Raw genomic sequence first — 26,975 nt, 5'->3', positions numbered from 1 at the left:
ACAAATATACAAGGTATGCTCCTATGCATCACATTCATATTCTAGGCTTTCCAAATCACATGCCTAGTGTAGGTTGGCAGACTTATTTACCTAGATTCAAATATAAAAAAGGAGATGATGCTGCTTTGCATTTGATTAGGTTTCATATGCATATCTGTAAGCTTAAAGTTAAATTTCACGAAGATTGTCTCATGAAAATGTTCATGGTATCATTGGAGGGAAATGCACAATCATGGTATGAAAGCTTGCCAAATGATTGTTTATATTCTATTAGATATTTTCATACAATATTTTATGAGAGATATAAAGAACATCATGCTTCTTTGTTGTTGGTCAATGATTGATGCATACATTTTGACAATTTTATTGAGGATTTGGAGAGTTTTTATGAATATGATCAATTTATGGATGATGAGATTATAGAGGCTATTCATGAGAACCCTTTTAACCATCAGGAAGAAGAAGTAGAAACTAGTTGCCATCATATTCAAGAAAAATTCCAGCAAATAGTACCTTTTCTCTTGCCTAAAAATGAAGTAAATCAATATCCTCCTACAAAAAGTTATGATTCATTTTCTGAGTTTCAAGAAAATTTGCAGAAGTCTTGTCAAATGTTAAGTTACCAAGGGAAAGAACAAGATAAACAATCAAACTTTTCATCAACCCTTTTATCTCCTCGGTCTTTATTTTGAGAAGAAACTTATCAAATTATGAGTTCTGAAATTGTATGTATGGAAATTCAAAACAATGAGCTCATTTTAAATGATGATGAAGGTGTTATTCATGAAAGCAGTGAGTTAGATAATGGCAGAAATACTCCATAGTTACAAGAGGATAATGAAGAGTAGGTTGTTCTAGACCCCATGGGTGTAGACCTTTTTGTTATTCAAGATGTGGCTGCCTTAATTGAAGATCTACCTCCAGGTTCAGATAATGAAGAGTTTTCTAAAGAAGAACAGGTTGTCCTAGATCCTATGGATGTACACATTATTGTTGTGAATAGGGTGGTTGCCTCAATTGAAGAGGGAAAGATTAATGAATTGAGTGCTCCCATTTCTCTAGAACATAGTCCTCTTATTGATCATCAGGTGAAGGTAACCAATTATGTATTTGAAGATTCTTTTGCTGGCCTCTTATAACCATTGAAAAAATATTTTTGTCATCCCATGGCCAGTTTGTTGTAAGATTTATGGAATCTTGTACTCTTTACTAATTAGTTTTCAGAATCAGTTGAATCTTGAGTTGCCATTCTCTTTCTTCTTTTGTCTTCTCAAGGTAACTGTAAGCAGAACTCAGTCAAGTACCCATTTGCTTGTTTGGCTTTATTGGAGAGAAGAGATCACCTAGTGTATATACTTTTAGCAAGTGTGGAGAATCATCATCAACGTTTGAATCCCAAGGAGAAGGCCCTAAGACTTTGATGATGTGTTGTCAAATTTATTATTTCCTTTAAAGTTTTCAACTTTGTAATCAGTTTTCAATTAGTTGAGTTTTAGTCTTTTTGTTTTTTATTCCATTGCCCAAGGGAGAAGGCTACAGATCTACGGTGTTCTTGAGACCTCAGAAGAAGGATTCCATCCCCAATGGAGCCACTGTTAGGGTCCTATAATATAGGTAATCAAAGTCTGCCTGTCCAATTATTTATTTTGGGAATTTGTTGGTAAAGTTTATCCTGTAAATTCACCAGCTATTACAGTGTAAATTATATTTGTACTAAGGTCTCAAATTACTCAAGTCATTGAAAATATGTGTGTCAAAAGGGGTCCATTAGTCTTGATTTGAATTGTAAGGTCCCTAAGGGATCATCAGTGAGTTGTTGTGAGTGTCTTGTCATGAGTGAATGTTGGACAATTAATGGTGGTTATGCTAGTATTGTGCAAGAATGTTGGAATTGATGTCAACCAAACTCGCAAGAATGTGTGTTGTAGTACATGGCTCAGAAGGATTCCCATAGTAGCTGCAAGCTTCATGTAGAGGATCATCACGGTGGGTGTGATTTCAGTTGTCAAAAGGGAAAATGAGTAGAGAGGTTTGCAGTCATCTTCCAAGTAGAAAAAGGACTCAAAGCCAACATCAAACCCTCTCCATTGGAAAGTTCTATGAACAAGATTTCCAACGATATGTGGAAGTCCAAAAATTGACTTCTGGATCAAAAGATATATCTTGTTGAAGTTTAAGGGTTTAAAGCCTTTGAAAGGAAGGGAAAAGGGCATATCGGAGGTCCCGAAGATATCACATATCGCATATCGTAGGTCCATGGTGAATTGGTGAATCAACAGTCGACACATTAGCGAGTCCTATATAATCGATAATCGACAATCAACGATGTCCAGGGAACATAGGCAATCGACATTGACAGTCACATATTGCATGTCGGAGGTCCATGGCATATCAGATCATATCAACAATTGACACATCGACAATCACATATCGACGTTTTTCAAGGTGAAAACCTTAAGAATGTTGCGATATGAAAGCACTGATAGTGTTAATAAATATGGTAAATCGTCGATAGTGTTAAACCTTAGGGGAATGCCCAAACATGTTAACAAAGAAATTCATTGCAAAACCAAAGCAAGACGAGCCTTTTCTCTCTCCTCTAGCGGGACGCGAGGCAGAATATGATTGGTTCTGATGAAGCTACATGGCATCTAACATCAGCATGACATGGTGGTACAGAAGGACACATGACAGAAAATTTTGGCTTTTTGAGGGGTCATAAGGGGGAAAATAAGGGTGACACATGTCACCATCACGAGGTGCCACGTGGTAGTGATGACATCATAATCAGTGATCGGAGGTCCAGAGAAAATCGGCGCTTTGTAACACTTGCCACTTTAAAAAGCTCTGATTGAAAAGTCCCGATAGAGGGGTTGGAGTGGGATCGTTAAGACTTAAAGAACTAAGGCGCTAAAGCACTTCACACAGGAAAACAATCCCCGAAAACGAATAAAATGCCTAGCATCTCAATGTTAAGTCGATGGTCACAACCCTCGATCCTATGCGAAGAAATGCAGGAAGGGATAAAATAAAAGGAGCTAGGATAAAACTGGGAATTCATGTTAAATTACGTTATAAAGGGGCTCCAGTATAGCATTAATCTAATATTCACTTGCCAGGTTATATAAAAAAACAAAGGCAAAAGGAGCAAAGGCACAAGGGGCTGAGAAGTACGGTTAAAAAATAAGAACAAAACCTCTCTGATAAGACCATACATAGAGTTAACAGATGGATGGGTTGGCAACTATTGAATCACAAGAAAAGAGGGATGGTAGTTTGGAATGGACAGTCAACAAGCTTGTGTGAAAACAACTACAACCACTCTAGATTTAAAGGCAGAGGATCAACATTAATGAACCAATTTACAGATTTGAAGGCTGAAGATTTTCCTGCAGTTCTAAATTTCTTGCAGTTTTCCAGTGTTTATTTTTATCTTTAGTTTATTGTTCAGATTTACAGTCAGCAATAGATTTCCTTCAAATTTTCAATAAACAACCGAATTCGACTAGTGTTCCTATTTTCTAGTTCTATTTTAATAAATATCCATGTCTTTGTTAGATATTATTTTGTAATGAGTTTTGATTTGAAGTCTGAAATTATTCGAGATAGTCTATAAATATTTTTTAACAAAACTTAGAAAGGGGTTGGAATGTGTTGGATTATGTTAGATTATGTATGAAGAAAAGAGTTATACATTGATGTAAGTCATGGATTGTACTCAAAGTGATCAACTTACAGAAATACAAAGAAAGTTTGTTCTACGATTCCCGCGTCAAGCAATTGGTGATGTGTTCTTTCATGTAAAATTGTTTCTTTTCCTTAGTTTCCATATGTTTTTTCCCTCCTTATTGTTGCAAGAAGATTAAGGGCCGAATTTGCTTAAGTGTAATCTGTTGTGGTATTTTAACAATATCAATGTTTTCTTTTTGATATTAAGTATAGAATTCATCTTTGTATGCTCTATATTTAATTGAACTCAAATATCATTCATTTCATTCACACCATAAATGTCTTAAAGGATCCAAGAGTTTGCCTTACCTACCCTGTTATAGTTCCTCTGTCATTTTTGTAATTGATTACTCAAAATTTTATGACTCCACGCCCAATGGACTTTTCTAGCATATTTCAACCAAACTTTTGAAAAACTCAACTAGAACTTAAATAACTAGCCTAAGATCTTAAAAAAAAACAGAAATCTAAATGAGATAGAGAGATCCCTCTCTAAAGCTGGATGGGCTAGATCCCAACATTAAAAGTGGTTTTGTGGTTACCTCTGGATTTCTCTCGTCAGCCTAGGGAAATTAAAGAGTGATAACGGAGAGGAAACAGTTAGAGGTGGCAGATCATTAGATACGCCTGACATGAAAGGTAATGCTCATGGATTTTATTATAGTTCCAGTTTTGAGAGACATCATCGTCATTATTTCCATCATCCTTATAGGAGGAGTGAGAAGCATTATTTTCGAAAAGAGTTCAAGAAACCCAAGCCTCCTACATTTGATGGAGAGATGAAGAAGTCAAAGGATGTAGAATCATGGTTGCTTGGAATGAAGAATTTTTTAATATTGTATGAGTATTTAGAGGACATGAAAGCCAAAATAGTTATCTTCAGTCCTGAAGGAAAAGAAAACATCTGGTGTGAATATATGAAGAATGTTAGAGGCATTAGAGAAGACAAGCTGAATTGGGATGAATTCAAGAGACTTTTTAAGAACAAGTACCTACCGAATGATATTATGATAATAGGGCTAAGGAATTCTACGAGTTAAAATAGGTTCTATGATAGATGATGAATGCCCTAACAAATTCTTGGATCTATTGAGGTATGTGCCTTATCTTAAGGACGAGAAAGAAAAAATTTAAATGTTCATTAGTGGGTTGTTGGTATCTTTCAAAGACCATATTGAGTTTGATGAGCCTAGATCATTGGAGGAATCTATTAGAAAGCTAAAAATTTGTTACAAGCAATCAAAGCTCAAGTTTAACTCTAAGAAAAATTGGAAAGGGATGAGAAGAACAAAGGAAATTGGGTTGAGAAGCGAGGAAGACTTCATGATGCAAGTGATGAGAATGCAGTGTCATACAAGAATTTCAATGCAGTTGACATAGGACATGGGTGTTAGCCTGAGGGACAGAGTAAGGGTAATGAGAGGAAGCCTTTGAGGTGTTGGACTTATGGTGGAGAGCATTGAAGGAGTGAGTGCCCATCACACTAGGGTGCTAGGCCTCAGGTTTATAGTGGTAAGGAGGCACAAATAGTTAGAGAAGTTGGTCATAGTATTCCTCAGATCTATGCAACAATGGATAAAAGACAGGCTGATCATCAGGTATCCATAATCGAGATGGAAGGTAAGCTCCATGATCAAGTTGTTTCTATTTCGGTTGATCCTAGATCTTACTATAGTTATATTAGTTATGACTTGGTGTATAAGTGCATCTCGAATAAAAAAGTGCATGCAAAATCTTGGTTGGTGGAGTTGGCTATAGGGACTATTGTAACTTATTTACCCTATTATTATTTTCTATTTTTCCCTTTATGTTCAAAATAAATAAATAAAAAATAGAGAAAAAATAAATAATAGAAAAAGAAATAAAAGATTGAAAAGAAAAGAAAAGAGAATAAAAAATTAAAATTCAAAAGAAAGAAAAAGGGATTTAAAAAACAAAAAAAACAAAATCCCGATAAAATGACGTGCACATTTAAAGGTACCATCACAACATCATAGTTTAACTTTTTTTTTATATTTTTAATATAATAAATTGTTTGATTCGATCGTCGCTCCTCAGCATTTAATGATGGCACAAAAATATACGGTGGAGATTGATCTCACTCGGATCAATGGTTCATAGTCGATCGCGGGACCCCCCGCATTCTCGAATGTTAACGGAGGGGAGGGGATTCGATGCACACCACTTTTTCTACGTGGCAACTCCGTAACCATTGTGGCCCCCCGCTAACAAAAACCATTTACCATGGTACACCCCCCCCCACAAACCACTCATCTGCCTGTTCGCTCTCCCGCCATCCACATTCAACTATGTTTTTTGTTTGCCAATATCCTGATACATTTAGCTAATTCTATCTCTCTCGCTACATTTAGTTCATGACCGTTTCTAGTCATAACTCCTGCCAACTTCTATCTATATTAAATACCCCGCGACAATAGCGATTAAACACCAAAGAAACCATTATTTGTTCCAAATAAATGCTACTATCCATTTCAAATTTCAATTTTTCCAATTTTGTCTGCCACTACAATTCGTCAGAACGCCTTTGCAACCAGAATCTCAACAAACAATGACCTCCAACCACCATATTTTCGGGTAACTTTATCTCGATTTCTCAACAATTTGTTTTCCTAATGGCTTCCCATAAATAAAAAGAAAAAGTCCTTGTAGATAATCCTTTGCTTCCCCCTGTTATTAATTTAGATGACATGCCACTAGTTGATACTCAATTCAGGATTGTAGAGACCAATTGTGAGTTCGATCTGTACGAACTTCACAATTAGGCATATCAAAAGTTTGAAGATGCCAGTGATGAGTTCTGCTTTTGGGAATCCCTACTACCCCAATTTTTCTTCCCTAAAACTTATCATTTTCTAGAATTTGTAGCCTAGTGCGGAGGTTGATACCTTCCCAGTCAAAGAACTATAATTTCTCAACACAATGAAACCCTTTTTCATATTACAGCTAATTCAATTTTCCAAGCCCTTCAGCTAAATCCTCAGGACTCTTTACACCCTTTTTCTTTTGATGCTTTAACGAAAATCTACTAGAAACTCACTTTTTGACAAATAGCTCACATTTTTGAGTCATTTTTACCAGAAAACTTAGAATTACCCAGAAATAACACTCCTTATCCCTTTGCAATGTTTCCTGAGATGTGTAGGTAGGTTATTTCCTTAGTATCTCGCCTGTTAGGATATCCTAATGACTAGAGGGTTGATTAAGTCACCTTGGGATTTCTATCAATATTTTCTTTTGGTAAAAAACCATCAATTATGTTCAACTATAGTCAGTTTATTTGTGATACTATTCATGACCAATTTTTAAAGTTCAACGGAAAAGGATCATTTAAACACCAATCAGTTTTGGTTTACCTGTTCTTATATTATCAATCTGAAAGATTCAACTTTCCTTTACAAAACTTGGATGTTGAAGGTAAACCTCTGTTAGTAATTCATTAGACATCTTTGGTTAGGAAAACCTCTGAAGAGTTTTCTTTTAGTGATTTTTTAAACCAATTCTTGTATATAGCTACTTGTTTGTTAAATAGTGATGTTGTTCCTAGAATTTCAATAGAGATCAAGATAAGTTTGCATCTAAGTGAACAGACTTGGAGACTAGCATATTTATACCAGAATTTCACCGAACTTAGAATTTATGGTTGTGAGCTTCAACCATATGAATTTCCAGTGTTTCTCCCCATGAGGATTTTTTCACTTGAGTACATTAGACAAATGCTAAATATGGATGAGGTTCATTTTTTTCTTCATAAAACAAAAAGCCCAATTTAAATTGAAAGTGCAATTTGGTCCATTCATAGTTAATACCAAAGTTGTAGAGAAAGAGGTCAATGACTTATTAATTCAGATGAATTTTAAATTAAATTTTACTTAGTCATATGATCCATTAGGAGTAATCTCATCATTGAGAATTTCTCAGAAATCTGCACCATATATGCATGTGGAAAAACCTGAAATTGAGCAGTATGCCAATAGGGAATACTAGACAAAGAATACATCGCAAGAGATTGAAGAGCAAGTTTCCAGTCAAACAACACTGGAAACTCCAAGGATGATGGAGAAAGAACTAAAGTGACCACGACAAAGTGTATCACTAGTAGGGTCATAGTTACAAAGATCAACATTCAAAGTATTCAAAAGGAGGAAATTTGTACATGTTGAAGAAGAATCTTTAGAAGTTCAAAATTCTGAAGAACTTACTACAGTTGTAATATCAACACAGTCTCCTTTTTCATTATAGAAGATTCCTGAAGACACATTAGATTCTCCTTCTTCTCCAAAACAACAAATTATTTTTGCAAAGTTTTTAGAAATTAAGAAGAAAAATGAGGCTTAAAGACTTCAACATATGCAGAGTTTTGGAAGCAGTCTTCCTAAACTCATTATAGATTGCTTTCGGCCCTTGACAGTGAAAAAGGCCAGTTCAAATTAGCATTCTTGGAACCAAGGGTCATTGTGCCTAAATCTGCTGAAGATTATAAAACTTCCGTGTTTTCGTTTGGAACCAAGAAAATTCATCCTATTGACCAGATTGACCTTCATAAGCAAGCAGGGGAAATGATATATTCATCTTTAACAAGTTCTACCATGGAAGCTTCCAAGTTATAGGCTTCTCTCAATAACATTTGTTCCCAACTAAAATTGGAAAAGATGTCTTCTTTAGCGAAGGACACCAAAATCAAAGTTCTTGAAGATTTAGTTATAAAATTAGTATTAGATCCTAAAGATATTAAGGCAGCTGAGGAAATCATCAAGAGTAGAATTGTTGGTATTCAAGCATTATGGAAACAGTTAAAGTTTCCAACAACTGAACATCCACAGGCCCAAGAAGCAGTTAGTTAGAGAAGGAGAAGGATAACATGCTTCAGATGATCATTGAACAAAACATATAGATACAAAAGAAGGAAGCATAAATGAAAAAATTAATCAAAGAAAAAGAGATGCAACTCAGTATTGCAACAACAACCAGTAGTGACTTCAACACTAGCAATTTGTACAACAACATTGTCTACAGCAGAAACATGGCCCATTAGACAAAATTCAACAGAGCAACCATCAAAATCCATGGGAGACTTGTCATTGAAATTGAAAAACTCAAAACTTTACTGGAGAAAATTCAGAATGAAAAGATAAGGGATGACAACACATATCTGGCCAAAGTTCAGAAGAATTTTAAATTAACTAGGAAGATAGAAAAATATGAAAATGAGTCATTGATTGCACAAACATTGGTAGAGGCAAAAGAGAAAATATGGATTTATATCAATTCTACCATGACTAAAATTTGGACATCAATTCAGATTATTTTTGAACAAGAAGAGTTAGTGGAAAGATCAAAGGCAGTCATCACAGGAATCAAAGAATATTTGGAGCATATGCCTGGAGAAGCAAATAAAATAATTAAAGTACTCAATTCTAAAACTAAAGAAGAATTAGAAGAATTTGGAATTGAGGACAAAACTGATATTGTCCTAGAGGTAAGAAGAGTTTTGACAAAGAAAAATTTATTGTTACAGTTAGAAATCAAGTGTCAAAACTTGGAAGCCCAGATTAGAAAGTTTCACAGGAAATTTAATACTCTGCAACAAAAGGGACTTCCATCTCTACGACATTCTACTGGCCAATTGATTCCATTAGAAGACTATCAGTACAAATTGCACTAGATAGCAATAGATGGAACCCAATTTTCCAAAGTGAAAGGGATAATCAGTGGGAAAGCATTCTTGGAAGGCCTAGAGTATGATATTTCCATTCAGCATGAAGTTAGCCATTTGTTCCTTAGCAGACCAATTTTTGAAAAATACACAAAAGTCGATGAGGCATACATGAAAGTAACAAAATTTTCTATCCCAGATTAAAATAGATGGGATAAGTTACTTGAACTCATCGAGTGAAAATAATGCAAAAAATTTAGTGACCAGTTATAAGAAAGGAGGAGCAGTAAGCAAAGAAAAAATAAATCGATTTAAGGCAACAATCATCAAACAACACCCTTAAAACGTGTGCTGATTATTTGAATCAGTTTAGAATAGCTATTTTCCATTTTTATTTTTATAAATTAGAAACAATTTCAGATATTATCTCATTTTGTAATAAATTTTGGCTTAGACTTAATATATTTTTAGAATTTCGATCTATAAGTATTTGGTAGATTGAAGAAGTCAAAGTGGAACCCTTGTAATGAACTAGTAACATGCATATAATGTTCAAAGCTATTTCTGAAGATAATTGAAGGATTTTGGATTCATTTTGAACAACTTGTGTGTATATGTGAATTTGTTTTGTTATCAATTATGCTTTCATATTTATTTCTGCACATGTTCAAGGTAACATAGAAGTTTGATCAAGGCTAGATTGAATATCAATCTCTAGGAAAGCCCCTGCAAAGTTATAATCATTAAAATAGATTAATTAACTGAACTGTTTGTCTTAGTTAATTCCTCTAAATAGTTTAGTTGTTTCCTTTTTTCATCTCTTGAATGTGTTTTGTTTGGCTATAGAAAACTTCTACACACATCTGCTGTATATGATAAATTAAATGTTCAATATGAATGTTTAGAAAGTTATATACTTTCTTTATTTCTTCTTTTCAAATCAATTTAAAGATTAATTCTATTAAGAATGAAAATCAACCCTTTAGTTTTCTTAGAAATACTTATAAATTACATTTGTTTAAGGGTTTATTTAACTGATCATTCATTTAAATCAAAACCTTACTTTAGATGCTTTGGAACAGTTCCCCAGCCTAGAACTATCTATAAAGATACAACATTAGATTGGTGTCATTATCGGGAATGGAGATTGAAGTTTGTTTCCCTGGGATAATGCTCATACTTGCCTCTTAACGGTGAATAAGAGGTCAATAGGCTAAAATCCTTCACCTGGTGAATCTACATAATAAATATGGCTTCACGCAGGCATACTAGATCTAAGTCAGATCCAGAGTTTTCTCTCCTTTATCAGATCCAAAGAGATTAAGAATTTCATCTATTAGACGTAGGTTAGAATCCTTTATTGCTGCTTCTATCTTTGTTTTATCTGAAGTACCCTCACAATCTGACCCTTCACAGTCAAATCCAATACCTTTTGAATTATCAGATCTTCCTCTAAAAGTTTTAAAACTCCTTTCTAGAGGAGTAGATATTCAAACTGCACTTTTAGTTCATCAACTTGAGGCCTTTGAACTTCCTTATTCCCATTTGGAACCTTCTGACAGTGAAGAAGATCCTAAAATTTCTCTTTCTAAATTTAAACCAGTTGATTTTAAATCTTCTTTTGTACATACTTATCAATCCACTTCTAGTAAATCTTAAGAGGAACTTAGTATCTATACTAATCCTCTAGATTTTGAGGATCATGAAAAGGTTTTACTTGAAGTTAAAAAATTGGTTATTAATCCTCAATTCTTCCCAAAACCCAAATCTTCATCATAACCTTCTTCTAGATTTAATGGAGAGGCATGGCCATCTGATGAAGATCATGTTGGGTCGTTAATATGCCATTATTATTATCACTTGTGAACACTTATTCCAACCATTTCTACCATTCTTCATCACGTCATTTGTCATAATTTATTATATAAATCCATTTTATGATGATTTATGCTCTTATGAACAAATATTATTTATTCTCCTTTATTTCTAATAAATTGATGATTATGCATGATTTTATCAATGATAGTTTTAATAAATTGGTTGTAACATTATTCACCATTTTTAGCCTCCAAGATAATTTCCAGATTGAAGATTTGATCATTAAAAGTGCCAACTCAGCAATTCGCTGGAATAAGAAGTGACAGTTTTGCGGTTGGGATTCTGGGCAAATGAAGAAGAATCTGGAAAATCTGGAACATGGGTTTTGTCCAGAACGGATCGTTTTTTTTTTTTAAAGAACAGTTTGCCCAAATTCGGCTTGTACAGAGAGACACGCAAGGTTCTTTGAGCACGATTTTCTCAGATTCGCTGTGTGGCCGTTTTCCAAATCTCAGCTGCAAAAGCCAAATTCGTCTTGCTCTTGTTGAAAGCTGGATGAAAATATATCTTCTTATTTATCAATTGGTTGGAAACAATCCAATTTTGTAATAGAAATCATGTTGTAGTTATCTCTATTGTAACTGCTCTCTGATCTCTATCTATTAAATGAAAACAGAGATCAGAGATGGGAGGGATTCGAATGATGGAATTGAGGATGAATTAGAGATTCAGAATTGAGGATGGCAGAGAGAATGGATAATGGCTGAGAGATTGAGAGACTTCTTGTTGTAATCCACTGTAACTCTGCTTTGATATTTTAATATAAATCTAGTTGCCATTCCATCTTTGATCCTGAAGTAACCCAGCAGCATCCGCTGGCGGCTAAGGGCCCAGCCTCTGGTGGAGTACGTTGCTGCTGTATTATATCTTTATGCTTCATGGGTGGTTTGATCTCTTTCTTTTACTTTGTTCAGTAATCTGACACACTTTACTATTTTACATATCAGCGCTATTAGATATACTTGATTGGATACTATCGCTATCTGCAACAGGAATGCTATGTTATCATTTTAACTTTGTATCGCATTGCTGTTCCTTTTGATAATTGATATAACATTGTTGTCCTTACAAATTGACATTCGATTACAGATTAACCGCGCTGTATGTTCCTAAATCGGTACAACTGTATGATGTATTCTTAAATTGTGTCTGTTGTTTATTCGTGATGCTGTTCTGTTACACTTGCTGTTACTTTATAGTTATGATTCATGCATATTGTATCGAAGCTCAGATTACTGTCCCTTTTAATGATAAGTGTGTTGCATGCTTGATTTGGATTGTTGTACATTCATATTTAATCTGCTGTTCCATTTCCTGTTATTCGCATTATCTTTATTTTGGTGTGAGAGACGATCTGTGGCTGTAGTGAGCCTTGGCATTTACTGCCTAGCTCCCAGACCCGTGGTCCATGCTCTAATTTCCTTTCCATCAGTTTCCAAAGGGATGGGCTATTGCTGTTGAACCCTTGACTGATACATTGCTTGTTTTTCCGAATGAATGATTTAGGCTTCAAGGTATTTTGTTGTTGATTTCCATTAATTAGAGTTTGATGTTCAGATTCCTTTAATTACAGTTTGCTACCCATTTACTTTGTTGTTCATTTCTATTGATTAATTGCAATAGTTTGCTTTTAAAGAGTTTTCCTAGTTTACTTTCAATGACAGCTTTAGTTCAATTTCGATTTCCTTTTGATTGCTTTAAAGCAGGACTGTCGACTGTAGAGAACATTGGTTATTGCTTCCTCGTTCCCAGATTGATTGTCTTGTTCTGGTTTGATTTCAATTGCATCAATATCCAGAGGAATGAGTTATTGCTACTGTATCCTCGATTGATGGTTGTTTGAGTGAATGATTTAGTTTAAAATATTTCAGTTTCTTGCTGTTCCAATTAGATTTTGTTTCCAACTTTCATTTACTTTTGCATTTTAAGCACTATATTGCAAAAAATTACTCTTGAGTATATAGCCGCCTTAGACTGAGCACACTCTTGAAATAAAAAGTCATCCCTGGGTTGATAATTAATGTGAAGGTAATTAGGAGTTAAAAAGACACCTTTTTATCGCTCCACATTTTGGCGCCGTTGCCGGGGAGAGTGTAGCCATTTCTATAGAGTAGTGTGAATCTGATGAGTGCCTGCTAGGAGATAATTGGGTATTAAAAACGGCAGGTAAGAACCTGTGTACGGAGCATGTAACAGCCCTGCTCCCCCGCCCGCTTTCCGGTAGATTTCTTAATTTTTGTTGGGTAGAAATAGATGTTTGAATTTTTGTGTGAATGACAAGGAAAAAAATAGAAATTTTGAAAAATAAATCACATAATTTCACTCAAGTGGTGATGTAAGCACCACCCATTTCACTAACTAATTGACAGGAACATTGGAAGAAGGAGCTTCGAAGGAACACATGAAGAACATCTTCTGTTATGGTAAGAAACTGCCCAACATTTCTACTTTTGAATTTTCTGCTTAACTAATTCCACACCCTCACCACAATAAACCAGTACAACATGCTTACAGTGTTGGACTACAAAATTTACCCAACCTTCCCACCAATTCTATCTCACATGTGCCATTAGAGAAAACTTACAATGAGATTCAGAATGTTTCAAATTCAAAAATTGTAGAAGCTATGGAAGAATATGAGGTTTCTTGTAGGTTGCACCAACAAACCATTTTAAAAGCTCAAGAACTTCATGGTATGATGGGAAATCAAGAAAGTAACAGATATATTGAAGATTGGTTTCACTCCATCACGTGTTTGCATCATCACTCCATACTTCAACAATTTTTGATACCATCTTTTCAAGGGAAGTTGGCTTCTCATACCCTAATTTTTATCAACATGCATTTTTCAAATTTGGGTATGTGCATACGTAAAGCCTTAATTCTAAAATGGTTCAACTAGAAATACTCTTATACATAAACATATTCGATTCTCAAAGAAGAGTAGGATAGTGGAGAAAATAAAATAAATAAATAAATAAAACAAACACATCTTTTTTATTTTTATTTTTGTAAAGCTAGTTGTTTTTTGTTGCAACATGCTATGGAAATCAACATCGGTGATAATTTTTTAATTCATTTGTGTATGTAGATGAATTATAATGGAAATAATAGTTCTACAAACACTTATATTCATTTTTATCATCAATATGAAAAAATGGTTGAATATCATTTTTTTTGGCTTTCGGGCTTGATGAGATTTCTGGAAAAACAGTCGGGACAGTCATGTTTTGAGGGACCAAAAGTGAATATTTTAAAAACCTGTTTCTACCCTAGGTGGCACTTGATGTCTACTTTCTAACCCAATTTGAACCACTCAATTTGGATTTGAAACGAAAAAGTTAGAAACAAAACATTGACAGGGTGTCTAGTGGGCAGCTCAGGAATAGAGTTGGGACAGTCAGTTTTTGGAGGCATAAATGTTTGAATTTTTAAAACCTGTTACTATGGTAGATTCACTTATGAATCAAGTTTACAATGCATTTGGAATCACTCATTTTTGATATCGTATGGGGAAGTTATGATCAAAATACTGATATTCTATCGTAAATAAGCACCCTTAAAACTATGTCTTTCTGGTTGTTCCTTACAGTATTTGACCTATCAATTCTTCTTTTCTTCAAAACCTATTTCTATTGGAGATAAATCAATGAATCTACTTTCATTTCCAATTTGAATCATTTGAATCCAACATCAAACGAATAATCTATGCTTGAAATATCAATCGTTGGTCTAGATTGGGTAATCGAAAATGACTCTATTATGCAGGTTGTTTTAAACAAATTTGACATATCATAGCATTGAATTTTTAAAACCCGTTGCTACTGAAGATAACCCTTTGAATTACCTCTCATTTTGCTTTGGAATCACTCAATTTCGACAAAAAACAAAAAAATTGTGATTAAAACACTGCAGGTTAGCATGATTGGCCACTGCTCTCCCGCAAGTGACAGATAAATTTTACTTTGTTATTTTCTCAATGGATTTGTTATACAGGGTAACTAATTGTTGTTTTTTGCATAATTCTTGGATTAGGGGAGCTCGATCACCTCTCTTTCTCCATGATTTAATGTTTTATTGCAGGTAGACACTCGTTTTTTGCAGGTTCTGGAAAATAAAGAAGGTCAATTTATGGACGAGTGATTTTTCAAAGAAATTTTATGAAACAAATGAATTTCATCCAACTCATTACCCAACGAATTCATAATAGAAGAAATGAAGAATTGATTTCCATTTGAAGATTCATGTCATGTCTTTGCTGCCAAAACATTTTTCAAAAAGATCATTATTTTTACATAATATCATAGCTGTTGTAACTTAATTTATTTACATATTGTTTTTAAATAAAATGTTGTTTCTTTTCTGATCTCTCTTATATTTTATGTTTCAGGTGTTGCTTCATCCTCAGCATCAATACAGTGAACAACTAATTCATTTTTTGCGTACTTGCATTTTATGCTTGTGCATTTTGCTGTTCCTTTTCTGAAGGAACAACATTTGTGTGCACTTTTGTTGTTTCTGCTGTTCCTTTTCTAAAGGGACAACATTTTCATTTTGCTTTTCTTTTTTTCAAAAGAACAACACCTTTTGTGTCAGCCATTCCTTTTTCACTTTCATTTTGTTGTTCCTTTTCCAAAGGAACAACACCTTTTGGGGCAACAGTTTATTTTGTTGTTCCTTTTTCACGGTTCATTTTGTTGTTCCTTTTCCACGGTTCATTTTGCCGTTCCTTTTCCACGGTTCATTTTGCTGTTCCTTTTTCACGTTTTGCTGTTCCTTTCCAAATGGAACAACACTTCTGCATTTTCACTTTTTGCTGTTCCTTTTCGAATGGAACACCATTTTTGCACTTTTACATTTTGCTGTTCCTTTCCAAATGGAACAACACTTCTGCATTTTCACTTTTTGTTGTTCCTTTTCGAATGGAACACCATTTTTGCACTTTTACGTTTTGCTGTTCCTTTCCAAATGGAACAACACTTCTGCACTTTCACGATTTGTTGTTCCTTTCCGAATGGAACAACACTTCTGCACTTTTCATTTTTGCTGTTCCTTTTCCAAAGGAACGACACGTGTGTTTTTGCTGTTCCTTTTCCAAAGGAACGACACTTGCGTTTTTGCTGTTCCTTTTCCAAAGGAACGACACTTTTTCATTTTTGCTGTTCCTTTTTCAAAGGGACGGCACTTGCGTTTTTGATGTTCATTTTCCAAAGGAACGTCACTTTTAGTTTTTGCTGTTTATTTTTCCAAAGGAACGACATTTGCATTTTCACACTTTTTTTGTGTGTATTTTTGCTTTTTTGTGTGCATTTCATTTGTTGTTCCCTACAAGGAACACCACTTTTTGAGTGTTTTTGCTGTTCATTCAAAAGAGCAACACTTTGGGATTATTTTCGAGAGCAACCCTTCCTTCCTCTTGTGGGATTATTCCTAATTCATCTCAACCACATTTTAACTGATTCCATTTTATGGCATGAAGTACACCACTTTTATGAGGACGAAAATTATGGATTCTTTTGAAGCGAGTTAATATCATTCACGTTATGATCTTTAACAAGACAACTCCTTGATGATAGCTTATTTTAAAAAAGGACCCAATTATTTATATACTACTTTACTGCATTGTTTTTTGTTGAACATGATATTGATTGATCATCTTAATACCATGCTGGTTCCACCCTTCCTGGTTATAATCTTCTCTGTCTGTAATAAATGAGATTATGGGTATATTTTTTTTCTATTGGCATGTTCAACTTCTTCCACCATCCCTGCTCTTAAGGAGTACCGATCCTCCCTCTTTTTATCATAAAAATATGTAATAACAACAAAATTTTGTTCGCAAATGGAGGATAGGGGGTCTCATTACGAGCCAGCCTACCATGTTCATAAGGTTGTAAGAAAATGACATTCCCATTATGGCCACCACACCAGGGTTATGATCCATTGGATAGCTAAATTATCCTTGGAATAGGAGGTCTCATCACGAGCCGTCCTGATCACTTTTGCTACATCCCAGTGAATGGCAGTGTGATTATCTGGTTACCGCGCCAGCACACTGATCTCTTCTGTAGAACAACACTGTAACTCTCCATTTATAAATTGAGGATCCTGGCTCATATGGGTTAAAAAGCAACCCTGCCAAGGCTATGGACGCCTGCTGGCAGCAGTGGCTCTGCTTATGGTATTGAAGTTATATCTTATCGTCAATTATTATTATAATACCATTTTCTTATTTTTTCTTTTTATCAGAGAAGTTATTTCCTTAACTTTTTCCCTGTTTTGAACCTTTATGCATGAGAAATTGTTTTATGATCAATCGCATCATTTTCAGCTAGCATACTATCAGTAAAGCATCTTATTGGCATATTGTTGTTCTTTTTCTCTTTTTCATCACTTATCATCAATTCAAAGCGTCCTATCTCTTATTCATAACTATCTTTACACACTCTGCTCTCATTATAACCATAACTCTCGTCGTCCTATCATTGATATGTGTACTCTACTGCTGTATTGTTCATTCCCTTGCCTTGCCATCAGCATAACACCTTTCATAGGCTTTATGGTCATGAAATCCCTTTTTCAATTGGAGAGGGGAATGTATGCATTATGGGATTGCATGTGACATGATTACTGCACTCTGCGATAACTTGTTGATTTGACAAAATATCAGTATTGCATGTATACATAAGTTTCTCTAATTGAAATTTTGAATGCATCTTATGTGTTGCTATTCAAAGCTAACACTATGGATTCAAGAACATTGTATGCAAAATAGTGCTTTGTTTACAGGAGAACAACAAGTATGGGCATAATTCTATTCATAGCATGACCACACTATTGCACTTAACAGAAGAGGCTCGCGAACGTGAACAATTCTTCAGACATGATGTGCTTACCTGGATTCCACCTTTTGTATCACTTTCAGCACCAACTCTGCCTACATCAGCTTCAACAAATGCTAGTCCATATATGTCATTCCACATTTTTGGAGGTAAAACTTGAGGTAAAATCGCATAATTTTCTGATTTATTACGAATTTAGGAGAATTTCATAAAAATCCATTTTGAGCATTATTTATCATCCTTCACTCCACATCTGTACCACTTCCCATTTTTCAACGACATATCATCTTTCAGTTTGGGGGAGTGTTGCTTTCATTCATTTCTTTCTTATGACCATGCCATTCATATTCTTTATCATCCATTGCTATTCTGATTCATTCTCAACACCTCCCTTATTCCATGTTGTTTTACACCAAGCATAGAATTCAACAGTTGGTAGCAACCACCTCTATTTGTTTTCTAGCATCGCATGAGGGCATGCTAATTTTTCAAAGAGGGGGAGGAATTTCTACGCATGATGGACGTTTTCTATTTTCTTTCTCATTTAAGGCATACAATTTCAGTGTAGAAATTGATTTCCATAATATTTTTAAAACTATGAACTCAATTCTTGTGATCTCTAGGAAACACAGACATACTATTAAAATACACATACCCAGACAATTTCAAGATAAATTGGTTCATAAAATTTCGGAAATCATGCACTCTCACCTACAACCATTTTGTTTATATCTCATGATCCGTGCATCATAACAGTCTGATTTTTGGATCATAAAGGCATTTATATATTATAAATTTACTTGCCAAATTTCAACAAAAGCTGGTTTGTAGTTTTTGAGAAAATGGTTAATGAAGTTTGCTGTTACTTATATCATATTTTGTTGCAACTTCATATATACATATAGTTGAATGTCAATGTAAAAATTGTTATGCCTTCATCAAGATTACTAAAAGTGAATATTCATTAATTAAGGAAGAATTCATTTGTTCTATCCATTTCATGAGCTGAGATGAACATATTTTTTATTGCTTGGTTAACACATGGGTTTTTGTCTTTGGGTTGCATGAGGACATGCAATATATTCAGTTTTCATTGCATGAGGACATGCAACATATTGAGTGTGGGGGTATGTTGGGTCGTTAATATGTCATTATTATTATCACTTGTGAACACTTATTCCAACCATTTCTACCATTCTTCATCACGTCATTTGTCATAATTCATTATATAAATCCATTTTATGATGATTTATGCTCTTATGAACAAATATTATTTATTCTCCTTTATTTCTAATAAATTGATGATTATGCATGATTTTATCAATGATAGTTTTAATAAATTGGTTGTAACATTATTCACCATTTTTACCCTCCAAGATAATTTCTAGATTGAAAATTTGATCATTAAAAGTGCCAACTCAACAATTCGCTGGAATAAGAAGTGACAGTTTTGTGGTTGGGATTCTGGGCAAATGAAGAAGAATCTGGAAAATCTGGAACATGGGTTTTGTCCAGAACGGATCGATTTAAGTTTTTTGAAGAACAGTTTTCCCAAATTCGGCTTGTACTGAGAGAAACGCAGGGTTCTTTGAGCACGATTTTCTCAGATTCGCTGTGTGGCCGTTTTCCAAATCTCAGCTGCAAAAGCCAAATTCGTCTTGCTCTTGTTGAAAGCTGGATGGAAATATATCTTCTTGTTTATCAATTGGTTGGAAACAATCCAATTTTGTAATAGAAATCATGTTGTAGTTATCTCTATTGTAACTGCTCTCTGATCTCTCTCTATTTAAATGAAAACAGAGATCAGAGATGGGAGGGATTCGAATGATGGAATTGAGGATGAATTAGAGATTCAGAATTGAGGATGGCAGAGAGAATGGATAATGGCTGAGAGATTGAGAGACTTCTTGTTGTAATCCACTGTAACTCTGCTTTGATATTTTAATATAAATCTAGTTGCCATTCCATCTTTGATCCTGAAGTAACCCAGCAGCATCCGCTGGCGGCTAAGGGCCCAGCCTCTGGTGGAGTACGCTGCTGCTGTATTATATCTTTATGCTTCATGTGTGGTTTGATCTCTTTCTTTTACTCTGTTCAGTAATCTGACACACTTTACTGTTTTACATATCAGCGCTATTAGATATACTTGATTGGATACTATCGCTATCTGCAACAAGAATGCTATGTTATCATTTTAACTTTGTATCGCATTGCTGTTCCTTTTGATAATTGATATAACATTGCTGTTCCTTACAGATTGACATTCGATTACAGATTAACCGCGCTGTATGTTCCTAAATCGGTACAACTGTATGATGTATTCTTAAATTGTGACTGTTGTTTATTCGGGATTGCTGTTCTATTACACTTGCTGTTACTTTATAGTTATGATTCATGCATATTGTATCAAAGCTCGGATTACTGTCCCTTTTAATGATAAGTGTGTTGCGTGCTTGATTTGGATTGTTGTACATTCATATTTAATCTGCTGTTCCATTTCCTGTTATTCGCATTATCTTTATTTTGGTGTGAGAGACGATTTGTGGCTGTAGTGAGCCTTGGCATTTACTACCTAGCTCCCAGACCCGTGGTCCATGCTCTAATTTCCTTTCCATCAGTTTCCAAAGGGATGGGCTATTGCTCTCAAACCCTTGACTGATACATTGCTTATTTTTCCGAATGAATGATTTAGGCTTCAAGGTATTTTGTTGTTGATTTCCATTAATTAGAGTTTGCTGTTCAGATTCCTTTAATTACAGTTTGCTACCCATTTACTTTGTTGTTCATTTCTGTTGATTAATTGCAATAGTTTTCTTTTAAAGAGTTTTCCTAGTTTACTTTCAATGGCAGCTTTAGTTCAATTTCGATTTCCTTTTGATTGCTTTAAAGCAGGACTGTCGACTGTAGAGAACATTGGTTATTGCTTCCTCGTTCCCAGATTGATTGTCTTGTTCCGGTTTTATTTCAATTGCATCAATATCCAGAGGAATGAGTTATTGCTACTGTATCATCGATTGATGGTTGTTTGAGTGAATGATTTAGTTTAGAACATTTTAGTTTCTTGCTGTTCCAATTAGATTTTGTTTCCAGCTTTCATTTACTTTTGCATTTTAAGCACTATACTGCAAAAAATTACTCTTGAGTAAATAGCCGCCTCAGACTGAGTACACTTTTGAAATAAAAAGTCATCCCTGGGTTGATAATTAATGTGAAGGTAATTAGGAGTTAAAAAGACACCTTTTTATCGCTCCACAGATCACTTAGCTGCATTTCTAAGTTTTGCTGACAACACGAATATTGAGCATGAAGATGTCTACACAAGAGTTTTTGTTCAATCACTTGAAGAAAATACTAGAATATGGTTCAGACCACTACAAGCTAATTATATTAATTCACGGGCTGAACTAATCAACATTTTCAAAAATCAGTGTGGAATAAAAAAGGATCATGTTTACTATTTAACATATTTTGAATATTTGAAAAGGAACCCTGGTGTACCTGTAGCTGATTTCATTAAGAGATTCAATAAAAATTATAATAAGATGCCCCCAAACTATAAACCTCCAGTTATTGCTGCTAAAGTTAGGTTTTCCAAATCATTTGAATATGACTTTGTTGTAATGCTTAGGGAGAGAAAATCCAAAACTTTAGCAGACATGCAAACTAATGAAATCAAAGTTGAAGCTAATAGGTAAACATCTAGTAAACTGAAAGGTAAGGCAGAAAACGCTGAAAATAAAATGAAAAAGCACCTCATCATTATAAACTAAAGACGAAGAGCCTAAAATTATTGAAATAACCTCTGTACTTAAAAATCTGTCTAACGTAATCTCAAGAATGGAAACTCAACCTAGAGTAACCCAAGAAGTTGCAAATAGACCACAAGTTCAATATAGAAGACCTTTTCAACCTCAAATTTTGCAAAGACCAAATACTGATCAACAAATTCAACCTCCCCTAATGATTGATGATCAATACCCTGAAGAAATTGTTCCTATCAATACAAATGATATCAATTATTTTGCAGATCCATCATCTCATCATGTTATTGTTCCAATCAATCAAGATTGGTCTCTAATTCAAAATAAAGAAAATTCTTAAATTTCCAAGTATCAAGCTTTTTCTGAATTCCTCGTTGCTGAATTAAATAAAAGTTATGACTTAAGACCGAGACTAGGACCTGGTAGAACGGTAAAAAATGTTACCTTTGATGAACCTCAAGCAAAAGAAGAACACAAAGATCGTCAATTCAACCACAAAATCAGTTACAAGAACAAAATACTTCTAGGAAATCTGTTCCAACTATTTTTAATGTTGAAAATGAGTTAGAGAGAGTTAAGATTTGAATTCCATTATTTGAACTCTCAAAAAATCTAGGTTATAAACATCAAGTATCTAAATGGATTCAATCTTCAAGTGTTGATACAAAGGGGGGTGTCATTAGTTTACAGGATGAAAAACCTTCAGTTGTTTTTGGTCCTAGTTCAAATATGATTGATGAAAGTGTACCTCCTTTTTATGTCACCTTGAAAATTCATGATTACCTTTTATATAATTGTATGTTAGATTCTGGTGCTTCCCATAATCTAATGCCTAAAGTAATCATGGATCAACTTCAATTACAAATCACTAGACCATATCATGATCTGTATACTTTTGATTCCAAGAAAGTACCTTGCCTCGGATTAATTAAGGATTTAGTTGTAACACTTGCTCAGATCCCTGTGAAGAGTATAGTCTTGGAAATTGTTGTTATAGATATTCCCCCAAAATTTGGAATGTTATTGTCAAGATCTTGTTGTGCCAAGTTAGGGGGAAGTCTGCAAATGGACATGTCTTATGCTATAATCCTAGTCTATGGAGGTGAACATTTAAGACTATACAAAGAAGTAAGATTCATCAATATAGTTTGTAAAGAAAATCAAGAAATTAATCATTCCATTTATGAAATTGATCAATAATTTAGATGATTTACTCTAGTTGCTAATGATCTTCCAAATCCTCAAATCAACATTGAAGAAATTGTCAATACCCATAAACTTTCAAACACTGACATTTGGAAAATGTATTTTGATGGGGAATTTTCCAAAGATGGAGCTAGGACTGGAATAGTACTCATTTCTCCTGACAAGAAAAATATAACCCAATCTTTTAAATTAGATTTTGAAGTCACAAACAATATGGAAGAATATGAAGCCCTAATTTTGGGATTGGAGATAAATAAGAGTCTTAAAGTTCAAAACTTGGTTGTATATGGTGATTCAGAGTTGATTGTAAAAAAAATTAGAAATATTTGTCAAACTAAGCATCCTAGGCTTAGAGCTTATAGAAATGAAGTTTGGGATTGTGTAGAAAATTATTTTCAAGCCTTCAATATCACATCAATCCCAAGAGAAGAAAATATTCATGTTGATGCTTTGGCAGTTTCTGCTAGTTCTTTCAAAATTCTCGATCCTTTGCAATTACATTATCAAATTGAAGTAAAGTATAGACCTTCCATTCCTGACAATCTGAAACACTAGCAAGTTTTTTAAGATGATGAGCAATTTTTTTTTTTTTTTTTTACAAGCAATAGATGAATTTTCTGCTTTACATGTTGAAGAAGAAAATATTGATGAAATCAAATCAAATGAGGATGATTCAGATTCATATTTAAAACAGAAAATTGTTGATCATGATATCATTCAATTATCAAATAATTACATCCCAAAGGGTTAATTCCCCTTGAAAAACTTTTTGATCATAATGATGTCTCAAAAATGCCATTGCTAAATTCACAACAAGAATATGTTCATGACTGTAATATTGGTACTTATGAGGAAATTAGAAATGTTAAAATTTTAGCATCATTACCTCTATATATATATATTTTTTCAAACATTACAGAGATGTATTTGCATGGTCATACGAAGAATTGAAAACCTATGACACAACCATTATTGAGCATAAAATTCCTCTCAAACCAGAAGCTAAACCATTTCAGTAGAAATTAAGAAGAATAAATCTAGTTTTGCTTCCAATCATTGAGAAAGAAGTAAAGAAGATATTGGATGCAAAAATAATTGTTCCCTTAAGATATTCTGAATGGATAGCCAACCTAGTACCTATTAGGAAGAAAAATGAAGAAATAAGACTATGTGTGACTTTAGGAATCTGAACAAATTGTCTTTAAAAGATAATTATCCATTACAAAAGATGGACCAATTACTTCATAGAGTATTAGATTCAAACAAGATTTCAATGTTAGATGGTTTTTCTGGATATAACCAAATTTTGGTTAGTTAAGAAGGCAAATAAAAAACAACATTTACAACTCCATGGGGTACATTTATGTATGCCAAAATTCCATTTGGTTTAATCAACGTTGGAGAAACATTTCAAAGAGAAATGGATTTGGCATTTTTTGATGAGATAAATAAAATTATTGTCATTTATGTTGATGATTTAACTATATTTTTAGATTTTGATGATAAACACTTGAAACATTGAGGAAAGTTTTTGAAAGATGCAATAAATATGGGATTACTCTTAATCCCAAAAAGTCACTTTTTTCAATGAAAGAAGGAAAGCTCTTGGGACATATAATTTCAAAGGAAGGAGTTGTTATCAATCCAAAAAGAGTTTGAACAACTCAAGTAATCAATTTATCTAGAAACAAAAATGCAATTCAGTCATTTTTAGGAAAAATAATTTTCTTGAGAAGATTTATACCTAATTATGATGAGATTGTGAAAGATATTATTGATATGCTTAAAAATGAAAATGAAGTCAAATGGAAAATATAGGCTAGGTATTCTTTTTCACAGATCAAGAAGGCCATTTCAGAAGCCCCAGTACTAGCTACTCCAGATTACACAAAACTTTTTAGTATCTTCTCCTTTGCCTCTGTTATGAAACCAACTCACAAAAAGATAGAAAAGATAGATCAACGCCTTAGAATTCAGCCTCTTCGAGGGGGAAAAATCATTTACATTACACAAATGAACAATTCTTCGATGATACAAATGACAAGATCTCCTTTCTATATATAGGAGTCTAAGGGGTCATAGTATAATCAAAGCCAACCTAACAATAATAATGTAAGGGCACAATAATAACAATAGTGGGATTCTATGGGGCACAATAATAACAATATGGGGACTACATGGACACAACAATATAATAAGGGGGTTGTACTAATAACAATAAGGGGTTACACTAATAGTATAGGGACCTAACATGCCCCTCTCCTTCAAAAAGTGTTGTCCTCAATGCTTGAGTAGTTCTTGATGCTTCTGTGTAAAATTCTCATCCTTCCATTTGGAATCTTCAACGGGTAAGTTATTCCACTTGATGATATGCTGATGCTTCTGTGTAAAATTCTCATCCTTCCATTTGGAATCTTCAACGGGTAAGTTCTTCCACTTGATGATATGCTCTGAAATTGATCGATTTCATAGCTGTAGACTTCTCACTTCTGTGAATGCTTCAGGTTCCAATATGATTTTTCCTTCCTTGTCAAGTTCTGGAAATATTGTTGGAACTCGGATCTTCGACAATTTTTGAATGAGTTCCCACCCTGCTTCACCATTCTTCCATTCATCCCTTGCTTTGTTTATCAAATTTGGTTGGATAATTATACCTAACTCTACCATTTCTGCAACCATATGTTCAATTTCACTCCTTTGGGCATATGGATATCTATAAGGCCTGATGTTTGGAGAACACTTCCTGGAATAAAATGAATCGCATGATCATGATCATGAATATGTGGGAGACCTTTGGGAGTCTCAAATACCTTGGAATTATTGTCCAAGGCTTTTTGGAGATATGGAGAAATACATGATTTCGATGTGGGAACCATTAGCGAACATAATCGTGCAATTACGCCTCGTTGTTCTTTCTTTAGAAGCTTTGTCATTTCATCAAAGCTGAATATCTTTCCTGGTTTCCCTGTGATACCCCTTAGTTCAACTTCCTTTCCTTGCGAAGAAAATTTCATGAAAGTTCTTGAAAATTGAAAGATATTGTACCCAAGGATTGTAGCCATTGGACTCCTAGTACAACATTAGAACCACCCATTGGAACAGAAAGCATTGGGCTATTCAATACATATTCTCCCATGGATAGCTTGATATTATGGCACTTTCCAGAGCAATTTATGGTTCCTCCACTTACAACCGTCACTTGACACTCTGGTGTTGGATATAGGAAGCAATTCAATTCCTTGGCTATCTTACAATTAATAAAATTATGGGTACTACCCGAATCAATCAACACTATTACCTTTTTCTTCTTGATATGTCCTTCTGCCTTTATAGTTTGAGGAGTGGTAATTCCAACCAATGCATTACAATATATGGTCGGATTCATTTCTTCTTTCTCTAGGGTTGGCTCTCGGTGAGTATCCTTTTCTTTTGATGTTTCTCGATACTTTTCTTCTTGATATTTCATGGTTGTAACCTTCTTCTTATTGATATGTCCTTTTATCTTGAGAGTTTGAGGAGTGGTAATTCCTGCCATTGCAATACAAGATATAGTTGGATTCATTTGTTCTTTCTCTAGGGTTGGTTCCCAATGTATATCCTCTTCTTTTGGTGTTTCTTGATCCTTTTCGTCATTAGGAGGCCTTTCTTGTAGCAGCTTTGTCCCACCTTCCTTCAAACCTTCCATGTCTTTCTTCAAATCTTCCATGCCTTTCTTACAATATGCTTTCATACCATTGATATCAACTTCAATGGCATAGATAATACTATTTATCTTTTGCTTCTCTATAATATCATTTAACCTTATATTCAATTTTTGAAAGTCCTCAGTGTGCTTTTCCATTGAACCCTTTTGTTTGAGATTTATCATTTGGTTAAACAAGGTGT

This window comes from Pinus tabuliformis, chromosome 8 (genome assembly GCF_031772625.1).
Source record: "Pinus tabuliformis cultivar Carrire ecotype Pingquan chromosome 8, CPIR1, whole genome shotgun sequence".
NCBI classification, from domain to species: Eukaryota; Viridiplantae; Streptophyta; class Pinopsida; order Pinales; family Pinaceae; genus Pinus; species Pinus tabuliformis.
The sequence above is the reverse complement of the archived record's forward strand: the minus strand, read 5'-3'. Positions refer to the sequence as shown.